This window comes from Papilio polytes, unplaced genomic scaffold (assembly GCF_000836215.1).
Source record: "Papilio polytes unplaced genomic scaffold, Ppol_1.0 DF820956.1, whole genome shotgun sequence".
Taxonomy (NCBI): domain Eukaryota; kingdom Metazoa; phylum Arthropoda; class Insecta; order Lepidoptera; family Papilionidae; genus Papilio; species Papilio polytes.
In genome coordinates, this window is record NW_013528248.1 from 1,787,850 (window position 1) to 1,799,740 (window position 11,891).

An 11,891-nucleotide genomic window follows, 5' to 3' on the forward strand; every position below is an offset into this window, starting at 1 on the left:
ATTAAGAAACAGTTCGCGGAACAATTTTATGAACAGTTCGTCACCTTATCATAGAAAACTTAGACAGAGTTTCAAAAACATTTCAGCTCAAACAAACGTCAACCCTTTTATACTAAGACTCAAGCCTGGGGCTTAGTTTCTGCAAATCATGTTTATTGAAACATTGTGATTTTCACCAATAAATACTGAAGCACTTATACCGGGAGCCGTGTGGTAGATTTATTATGACAAATGTAACGTTGACATCTATCATATCAAAGAGCTTAACTAAACAGTGTCTGACGGTTGGGGCTTCTATTATTTTTAATAATAATTTATTCTTCAGACAAATAAATCTTTGTTACTCACAGTTAATTGACATATGAACAGCAACAGAAATGTAGTATTTTGCTCTAAGTAATAAAAGAGATGTTTTCATATTCTATTTTGTTAAAAATGCTGATATAGCAAAAGTGAAAAGTTACATTTTACAGTAGAAAATCTAAATATGCGCCATCATGTGCAGAGTGCACGACGGGTCACATGCCTTAAATGTACAACTTTATTTTACTTACATCTTTTGAACATTTTTATATTAAGCTAGTCAAACACGTCGGTTTAGAAATACCCTACATAAAAATAAAATCTTATCTATTCGTAGTAAATTTAACTAAAGTTATTGTTTACATAGCTATACACATAAACTGGGAGTTGTCTTAGCTTGTAACGGCGTCTATACAACGTGATGGGTCAAATTTCGTGTTTCAGTGAACAGGTCCCTTTACAATGTGTGCTATACCGGAGTGCAAGCTGTGGGCGCGGTGCGGCGGGGGGCGGCGGCAGGGCGCAGCGCGGCCGTTTGATGTGCCGACACGAGGACCAACTTTACACCACACTTGCAGTTTGGATAGTGCAGCTTTGTTGCTAAGAAGCATACATTCTGAACTGCAACAGTTATTTGAAGTATCCTTACTTTGTATTTTTGTGGTTTTTGTTTCTGACTTTGTTGTTTACTTAATAATACATTTCCCTCATAAAGCACTATTTTTTACGCAATAAGAAACAATGACCTAAATAATTCAGAAGTTTTAGAATGTAACTGGAGTTATAATGTTAAATGAAGTTTCAAGTCTTCATAAAGTCTGTTTACCCGGTTTTTGTAACAAGATACGAAATGTAATTATCGTTGTATGCGGTACATTCAATGAAATCTCGCGCGGACGGGTGTTAACAAGTAATTTATTAGAGAGTACAACAGAACAACAATGTAGGGCCGGAGGAAAAGTTTAGATTGAATACGTCTAGACCAGAGCGCCGGGAACTTTCTTGGATAACAAAAGCTTACATTTTGTAGCTTTTTTATGACATGGGATTACGTTCCTTATTCTTCTACAGTTAAATGTGTAGTCGTTGTAACAGATGTTACCAGATATCATTTTTATTTTTTCTCTCTAACGTTTTGTATTTATTCGTAGAAAAGAGCTCTTTCAGTCGCTTCAGATTTTGAATTACCTCTTCCCTGTAAGTTACGTGTCAATGAATTACAATGGACACAAGATACTCCATATTTCAGTGTTGTGTAAACAATGCGGGTAGAGCGCAGTCAGCTCGCAGCAGCTGCAGGCGAGCAGGCGAGCAGGCGAGCAGTGGAGCAGTGGAGCGCCGCAACACAGCGACTTAGCATACATATTGCTCATTATCTTTATTTGTTGCCAGAAGTTATATCTAATGCCTCAGATCTTATGTAAGCTCTCTGATGAATATTTTACGGTATTTTTAAGGTTTTTAGCACTTTCAAATATAGGAATTTCATAATGAAGTAAGATAAAACCACCAAAAATGCAATTATCTCTCATCCGTTCGTAGCGAGCGCCGCCGCCGCGCTGCGCCGCTGCCGCCGCCCGCCGGCGCTGTCTTTATGGCTTCAAATTTTAATTACGCGTTTTCACAGGAATTAAATGCGCCGCCTTTCAAATATATTTATGCAGTTTAATTGCGTTAAATTGAGCTCTAGCTTTATTTTAACCCAACCGAAATCAGACCAGGTTGAAATTATGAAACTAAATAGAATCAAAGTGCCTGGTAATGATGACGAAACAAATTATGTAATAAAACAGATTTTCATAGTAGACTTATTTTTTAATCTAACGAACTATTTTTCTGAGTAAAACTAATATTGACTCAGTTACAGTTACAAACTTCTGTCGGCAATTATAAAATGTATCAAGCCTTGCCATTTTAACTAAATAGTACTCAGAAAAAGGGAAAATAATGTAAAAAAGTATCACTAATAAAATATTTTAATTTAGCTCAGTACCGGCTCGAGATCTCTCTTTTAAGGATTCGTTAGCCTTTAATGCCTTTCTTTTCTCGGAACGAACAATGGAAGGAATGTTTTTACAGCGCCACTTTAGAACACTTATTGCTGAAAAGGGAAACTTCTTGCTTATTATAATTAATCTGCTTACAATGAATTTTTCCTTTTACATTAAAACCTGTATATCAAAGGATATGAGACGTTTCCTCGTCGGAGCGTTGTAATTGTCGCATGGCACAAACGGGCACAACTGAGTGGATCACATCGGAAACACCAATGGAGCGGACAAAGCCGGTCACTCGCCGGCTGAAGCGATTTGCGCAACGGACCACAGTTACAGCTCACATCGATCTCAGAACAGGAAATATCACAATTCTGCTGATTTTAGCATCTGTATGTGGAGCGGAGCGTACGCAATGATATTATAAATTAAACCCTAAGTTTAAATAAAACTTAGTCAGCATTTACTTGTAATAGTTCTTGTTACATTTCAGATTTTATTAACCTAGTAGGTTTATTAGACGTTTTATTTTGTGCCCATAACATAATAACTAATTTATTCTTTTCCTTACAAATACTGGGTCATCGAGATTCGTTCTCATATCCAATGTAAATGACACATTTTCTATGTCAATAGTCTTTATATTATGCGGGTATACATTTGAGTTGCTGCTAAGTCCATTTATTTAAATTAAGGATCACTTTGCGAGCGGACTGGGAGCGGACTGGGGAGGCATTAATGGATTACCAGAGAGCTCGCAACTTGCTTATGAATATTCAAGCATTGCATTGCCAACCCCGCACTACACTTACCTCTCTTTTAGATGAAAATAGTTTAAAGAAAATGTAAAATGTTTCCGACTCCTCGAGTTGCAACTTCTGCCGAGCTTCCGGCGGCTAACTGTTGCATGCAACTCTATACACTAAATTGTTACAAAAACAATATGTATATTTTGAAATAGTTGTTGGTTGAAACATAATTAACACTGCTTATTTGTTTTTAAATCTCATGTACTTATGAAAGAAATTAAGAGAATTCATAATTTATTAGACACCTGATGAGGGTGAAGGGACAAGCAGAGTCAGTACCGATTGAGGTGCAAATGAAAATGGACACCGTAGGATACAGCGCCCTCTAGTAAAAGGTAAAATATGATAAACATATTCCTCTGGCCGCCTTTACCCGCTACCTCTAATGGAAACCCGAATATAATAAGAACTCCAAATTTAATGCGATAAAGAATTTCGCCACGAGCTGCGATATTAAAATTGTTGGGCGCCGAGGAAATTAAATTCCTGAAACTCAACAAAAAATCCATATTTTTACATCATTTCGAGGATGAACTTGCCTGTTGACACGGCGAGGGTAGCAGGACGAGGGGCGCGGGGTGCGGGGGGCGGGGGCGGTTGTAAATTCAGTTAATGTGATTCAATATCAAAAATCATTAGATTTTATATAATTTAAAATGATGGGATCGTACGAACTGCGTACGATCGTTTTTATTTCTTTTATTCGGCCGTTTCATATATCCGCCTTCAATCTGACATTAAATACCACAATGTTATTTTTCTCATTTTAGTTTATAGGAGTCGGCGTAAGACATCATGAAGCTGCATAAGGCGGCATGGGGCGGCATAAGGCGTGTAAACGACAGTCGGCCCATTACAAATGATATCATCTCCCCGAACCAGCCTCGGCTTTCTCTATCTATAATTTAACCCTTTAACAATGGCCCAATTAGGGCGGCAGATAAAATACACTTAATGGAACACCAAACAAAGGAACAATATAAGTGAATAATTAATATTAGACGGCGGCTGAGAGCGGGCGGGGACCACCAATGAACGATATTCAATGGACTGCCTTTCAATAGAACAAATAAATCGGCTTTCTTGTTAATAAATTGTTAATATTTGAGATACGAGAATCAATTATTCATTCCAAAGTTGGTACAAATACGACTACCAACGAAACATTCAAACTCGTCCCAAACTGGAGTCACATAGAAATGTATGGTTCTTACATATTCCATAACATAAGTAGATGAAATACAAATATGGAATACAGAGAGCTCCCGATATATTTTCTTTTACTTGGTTTTATTATGTCGAGAGATAGGGGCGGCGCACAAACCGGCCTGCCGAAGGAAAAAACTGTCGTTCCAGTCGATTGCCTCGCTCACTAACTCAAACATATTCCTGACTCGAGCCCGCCGCCCTCCGCCCGCCGCCCGCCGCCCGCCGCCCTCGCTTTCTATTTATACTGAGACCAAACGTCATCCAGCTCATAGAGAACTGTTTGTATCATTTTAGTTTACACTAAATTAAGTATTCGGTATTAAAATTTATCTTCGTACGAATAAACTCTAAATTTTCCAAGCCTATACGACATCCTCTCAATCTCAATGTCACTCCAAGACTTAGTTATTAGTTAATACTTAGTTTAAGTTGATTTTCCCTAGACAATGTAACTGATACTAGACACCTCTTGTATCAGTTGTATTGTTTGTGTAATGTTCTGAGACTAGCTGTGAGGCGCGGCGGAGTCAGCTGTATCGTCTCGCGGTCACAAAGGAGCCATTGTGGCGCTGTGAGGTGTGCCCAGATATCGCTGTCTGCACTATCTCTTGTCAAAGTTTGTTGTAAAATTATCAAACAATAAAGCCTGTAGTGTCAGACATGTAGTGCTCGTTCTCCGCAGCCGGCGCACGCGAGCGAACTGTATTTACTGCACTGCCAAATTATTTATCACCTCGTTTTTAACTTGAAATGCAAAAATTTTATATTTTCACTCTTTTAACGTTTTTAAAAAAGCAAATAAATTGTACTAAAATGTGCACTGCATGTAAAGTAAGGCACTGCTCGTAATGTATTTATTGTGCTCGAAATTAAAATAAAATTAAAACATTAAAACAAAAATGTTTTATTGTCAGAAGTGGGATTCGAACCCACGCCCACAGAAGTGGACTGCGACCTGAACGCAGCGCCTTAGACCGCTCGGCCATCCTGACTTGGTTCATCCTGATCGTATTATAATTCCAATTTTATTTAAATCTAAAATATTCCATCCAATTTTTAAAGATACGCTATTTCCGATAACATCTTGCAAGTTTATTTACGTCCAAAGTTGGCAGAATAACAAGATTGTCTGTGACATTGAAGATAAATATTTAACGTTCGCCGACAAATAACAAATTGGAGGACGAAGTTAATCTTGTCTGAATGTCTCTTGTAACCTGAATGTGTGTACATACTAAATGAACAATCTTTTATCTCAACTTTTAATGTTATATTTTACAGTTTTTCCCGTTGTACTCGTATAGCATCGAATTTCAGCACAATAAGAAAGTACTTTAAAAATCCGTTTTTAAATCTTTATTTAACTTGTGATAAAGTTCAAATTCGGTCTGTGATTATATTGTTGCCGGCGACTGTACCTGCGGGGCTTCTTTTAATGCGGGATTTAATTAAAACTGCTCAATTCATTAAACTGAAGACAATCGTTTCGTGAACGTCAGCAAAGAACTTAATGCCAACCTCTCCGCCCTCGGAATGAATGCCTTCTATTTTAATAATAACTAAGACTTTATGATCAAGCATTTTAGTTACTACTTTGAGTTTAAAACTGCACTTTTTGTGCTAAAATACAAAAGACTAATTTGTTTAATTATATGAAAATATGACGAAAACTTTTCATGTTCTTTAAACTCTACTGTTGCTTAATAAAGACTATACCACGGTTATGTAGTTTCATCTAATATATTAATTAATTATGCCTTTACGCGTTATTTTATGATATTCAAAGGCTCAATAACAATCATGCGGTATAAAATAATATCTAATAGTCTGTACCGCAATTAGTTGGCCTAATTAGATGCAGTGTGGAATCAGTAATGAACCAATTATTATGTAGCGTCATTTACGAGTAAATATAGAATTGACGTTTGTGGTCGACGACACAATGTATGTTTAGATTTAGTCGGGCAAATAATGTTTTTAGAAAGAACTCTGGTAACATACGCACATAAAATTTATGCAATACTTACTTTCTACTGAAGTATGAAGGTTATATTGACTTGTGTTTTCTGCAAATGTTTAAGAGGTCTTATTTAAGAAATCTAACAAATATTCGAATAATTGTTTGATCAAATTTCGAAATGTAAATACCAAAATGAGCGTTCAGGGGACAGTGTTACCTGTCCGCGCTCTACGTTCGAATAAAGTTCGATTTATAGTATAATTGCAGTTCGGCATCGAACCAGTTCTCTCTGAACTATTCCATTAACTAGCAGACAATTGGCTCCCAACAGTTCGCTCTACGCTCGGAGTGTGTTGCTCCAATTTGTTTCTATTCCCCGCTTGAGGGCGATTGAGATTTTAACTATTTTACCTGAAACAAAATCGTACAAACTTAATTAACTACGTAACATACGATTTAAGTTGACATGACATATTTACTTATGACATATGTACTTGACTAGGCAATAACATAATGTCTTAAAAATTAGAGAGAAAGAATAAAAAAGCAATTTAAATAATACGTATTAGTTAAAGCAGCAAATTTCTAAAATAGCACTATGTCATGAAAATTAGAAATGCATCGAACGTGATAAATCTCGTTAATTCAGTATTAGGTACTGATGTCCGCCAATGCATCTAACAATTACGCTACAGTGATTCTGGTTCTTGTTTAGTTGCATTTATAAAAAGGTTATCGTGCCACGTATTTCATTGCTTATCGGTACAGTCCTGTACAGTGCTGTACAATACTGTACAGTGCTGTACAATACTGTACAGTGCTGTACAATACTGTACAGTGCTGTACAATACTTTACAGTGCTGTACAATACTGTACAGTGCTGTACAGGAGGAGCGCAGCATTGTACAGTGCAATATTGTATCACGTACCAAATTGCTTTTGTGCAAATCCGAATGTTCTAAACGATGCTTGGATTCGATTGTGGAGTTAGATTGATTTTATCGCTTATATGTACTTTGTGTTTGTTTTATTTCTTGTAAAATTTATTTTGTTTACGAAAATAAATGGCGTTCTATATGTTTTACTTTTGGAATTCACCTATGTAAAATACCTTTTCTTAGGTCGTAAATAAACAAATACACGGTGAAAAATAATATCAATATGTATTGAAGTTTGAGCAATTGCAATAGATGCATTGTGGTGTCGGGACATGTCGCTTGTCGCCGCGGGGCGCTGCGAGCATAGTAGCGAAAGCCTCCCCCCCCCCTAGCTCTAGTCACCCCCTGCACCGCCCGCCTCATTCACACCATCCTCCGTGTCACCAGCCATCGCGAACGAATGGCGACCCTGATCAGATATTGCATTTGTATTGAAGTTTAATATTACATACTCAATGAAATTCAAACAAAAAAATCAATAGATGATACAAATTAAATAAAAAGCTCGACACTGGATCTCAACCAGTATCGGTTAAGCTGAGCCTCCCCCTTTTGCCATCTGTTACAATTTTTTTATGTTTGTTTTTTTTTTATTTTGTACAACTCTGCGTGTATTCTTGGATGGCAATTAAGAGGTTTTTATTTATTTATTTTAAAAAAATCTGAGTTTATTTCATAAACTTTTCGCAAAATAAAATTTTTTTATTCACTATTAACAATCGTCGTTAAATAAAAAGTCACAGTTATACTTGATTCAAACATAAAAAAATACACAAATTGTTCACTGTAAAATCGCCCTACGAATTGTAAAAAAAAGTAACGTATTGACCCCGACGTGATTTGAACACGCAACCTTCTGATCTGGAGTCAGACGCGCTACCGTTGCGCCACGGAGTCGTTGGTAGGTGGGCCTCAAATAATTGGTTGCGTTTTATTAAAGAAAATTGAGAAAGCTTAATAATTAATTTTATAAGATAAAAGATACGAATAACGTAAAACACGACGGAGAAAAATTAAAATGACAACATTGAAGGAGTATGACATTAAACTTATATAAAAACTGCTGTATTTTATATTTTAACTATACTTTAAAAAAATAGAAACAGGTTCGTCTACTTCTATTGAAGTTGACAGCTGCCAAAACCATCATCGACTCTGTTCTTTTAAGAAAGAGGTTTTGGAATGTTATTAAAAGACCAAAATTTAAACAATCTAAAGCAAAAACGTTATTGTCAGAAGTGGGATTCGAACCCACGCCCACAGAAGTGGACTGCGACCTGAACGCAGCGCCTTAGACCGCTCGGCCATCCTGACCACACTGTTAAACAAATTTTATCTTACCTTTAGGAAAATACACTCCGAGTGGACACTATTTCATCCTTTTACAAAGGCATATCATAAACTTTTAATACGTACCACATAATGATAATATGCATAGATGTTAAACGTTAACTAAGAGTCTTAATTAATGCATTAATTGCTCAATAATTATAGTGTAATGGTTCGCTCAGAATTTACGCGTTCTTCAAACCTATTAACATTGATTAAGCTAATGCGGCTCACGGAGCACAACGTTTATGCATTACACATGCAGCATGGCCGCTGTAATTAATTCTAATTTAATTAGACACTGACGATTATACTTTATAATAAGCTGAGAGGATTACAAATTACTGATACGTCAAATTATAATATTATGTACTTACTATTAGTGTTCGGTGTAGTTACATTATACAAATGTATCCCATTTTAATTACGTATTTACCGCGCTAACACGCCGTGTCTCCGAGTGTTGTGCAAATCATATTGACTCTAGGGAGTCTGAACAAAGTGCGACGACACTATTTTTGTCATATACAACATTAGCATTTGTGTCGTGAACTTTAAAAGACATAACAAGTTTTTACATAAATAAATAAATGAATTTAAAAAACAGTGCGATTTGTAATTGCAAATCAATTACAAAAGAAACCTAGATAGCAATGCTAACGAAGTGCTACGTATCAAAACGTGCAATTCAAAATAACGCGACTTTTTCACTGGTTTCGAGAGACGAACAAACAAACGCCGCGCTCGCATCCACTACGCACAATCATTGACGTATTTACTCGTATCCATAGCTGTACTTACTTCTACATGTAACATATTTGTGCATATTCTGAATTTAATCATGTGCAGCATTCTCCTGTGTAAATTGAATAGCAATTATCTTTGATCTATGCAATGTAATGTTACAAGCGTAGAGTTGGCATCCGGTTTGGAGGACCAATAATTCTCAGAAAGCATTCAGAATTCAGAGAAATTAAACGTTCTTAATAAGTGATTCTCACCTCTACATTATTCTACAGAAATTTTCTAACTGTTAATTACAACTATCACAATTATACGTATAAATATATTTTTATAAAAGTCGATACAATATGAATTCTCGAGCGTGTTAACAGAAACAATTAGGTGGCGTGCCGCAGCCCCGCAGCCCCGCAGCCCCGCAGCAGGCAATATTAAAGCCGCTATTAACTATAGATGAAATCCTAACGTTCCTAAAATTGCTTTTGGCTCGGGTTTTATACAGTTTTCTGGCACTGAACAGGAGTCGCACAATGTATACAGGTAATATCAAGTTATATTTTCAACTGGAAATAATTTCTCTTACAACTAGACGTGGAAATATAGTTAGAAGGATTTATCGAGATAAAACATTATGGGCGTGTCCCACCAAATTGAAAATTGTCTGATAACAATCAAACGTGTAAAATATGTGATGGCAATATCGGACTTTGTTAAGCTATCTGAACCTATATCAACCAGTGGTAGGACAGGCCCTTAATATGCTAATAAGTTAGTAATAAAAATACATTTAAAGTTAAATCACGCGCCGCGTATAGAAAAGTTACTTTCGATGTTTAGTTAATATTCGATACTGAAGTTGGGTCCTGAAATGTTGGTTATCAAAGTCGGCTGACGCTGAATGCTAATGTAGCTCCGTGACTCCTCAAGTGTAGAGAAAAGCCGAGGTAAAGTTAAACTCGCGCCTTGAATAATTTACCAACGAACAAATTTATACTTATTTAAATTTGTCAATATTAGTTAGGAATATGTAAGCATTCAAGCGGTACACAATGTTGAGAATTATATGACAACCCTGTTAAAAAAAAACAGAGTTTTTATTGCTTTAAGGCAGTAGCTTAATGTTGCATAGTTGTTAATTGTATACAATCGCTTTTTAATTAACTGGAGCTCTAATTATTGGCTCCAATGATATCAAAACAGATGATAAGCGGCGCAGCGCAGCGCAGCGCGGTGACTGGGTACATGCCATTGGACCTCATCCAAACAAATAGATCCTGTTTATTTGCTTCCTAAACGTCCAGATAAATTTATTAAATATTAGAACAAAGTCTAAGTACATTTTACAGAAAAACTAAAATAAAAATTATTCTTTGATTATCAAAACATTTACGTAAACAGTACACTTGCACTATAATTAGCACCGATTATATCAATCTAATCAATACGTACTTTGATTTTAACATGCGTGTTATAAGATAATTTTATAACGTGATATGAAACTTATTTTATGAAGTTTGTGAACCACCTTTATTCGACAGTACAGTAACTGAATGTGAGTTAAATTAGGGTATTATGTTCATACACGTGTCGGTGTACACTACAAGCAGTGGTCGCCAGCTCGCCGCTGCTCTGCTCTCGCACAGACAATGCTGCGGTCGACAATACGCCATTGTAACACGCACCGCATTGTTGTCTACCTGTACACACGCTCTATTGATACATTTATTAACTATTTACAATGTACTATTGTTACTACGATTGAATATATTTATCGAGGTAAATAAATAGCTTTATAACATGTTTCTTAAGTGAGACTTGTACACTTAATCCAAGGTCGGTTACGTGTCTGCAGTTTCGTGTTATTGTATTGCTCGTTGGTCTCCTGATAAATAAAAAGATACAAAAAAAATATAAGGAAATTTAATGTTTTTTAAATTACACGTTTTGTACTCTTTCTTTGGTTGTTACTTACTACTTGGACTACATTTTTAAACTATATATTCTATTGAAAATCGAAAGTGTAAATAATTTCGACAAACGATTTGAGAGAAACCTCTAGATAACTCTGAATAATAATTTATTGATTGTATTATTAATTGAGTCGCGACGTTATCGCTCCGGCCGCTGAAAATTTATGAAAAGGGCAACAATATTTAATGAAAGGGTCACCTCCGCAGTGTTTAGCCGCAGCCGACACAATGGACGGGGAGCTCTTTGTGATTACAGATCGGATCCCTTTGGAAGTCCCTTTGTAACATCAACTGCGTATTGACATGATGTGTTGTGAGCCGTGGTATGTTGCTGACAGGACTCGTCGAACCCTTACACGATTACTTGTTTTTAAATGTATTTACAAATTATAATGGTACTATACTTTTTGTCAATATTCAGTTAATTTTATTTCTGTGCTATAAGATACTTTTAAAAGATCTTTGTTAGACAATAGGTTCATAAAATATAAAGCGAGTAGGGAAATACCTTCGTCCACACGGTCTGTCTGCTGACGGCAGACGAGGGGTGGGGCTGAGGGAGAAGGCGACACGTAACTTGAGTCTGTGGAAGTGAGGTAACACCGTGGTATTCTCTCGGGTGGCAAAGTCACTGCTTA

General features: G+C 36.3%; 3 non-coding genes across 3 annotated transcripts; all 3 read right to left on the reverse strand.

Moving 5' to 3' along the window:
* Positions 1-5,223: 5,223 nt before the first annotated feature.
* Positions 5,224-5,307, reverse strand: Trnal-cag. Its single transcript has one exon. It is a non-coding gene; the product is annotated as a tRNA-Leu (tRNA).
* Positions 5,308-8,038: 2,731 nt separating this feature from the next.
* Positions 8,039-8,110, reverse strand: Trnaw-cca. Its single transcript has one exon. It is a non-coding gene; the product is annotated as a tRNA-Trp (tRNA).
* Positions 8,111-8,443: 333 nt separating this feature from the next.
* Positions 8,444-8,527, reverse strand: Trnal-cag. Its single transcript has one exon. It is a non-coding gene; the product is annotated as a tRNA-Leu (tRNA).
* Between the last annotated feature and the right edge of the window lie 3,364 nt (positions 8,528-11,891).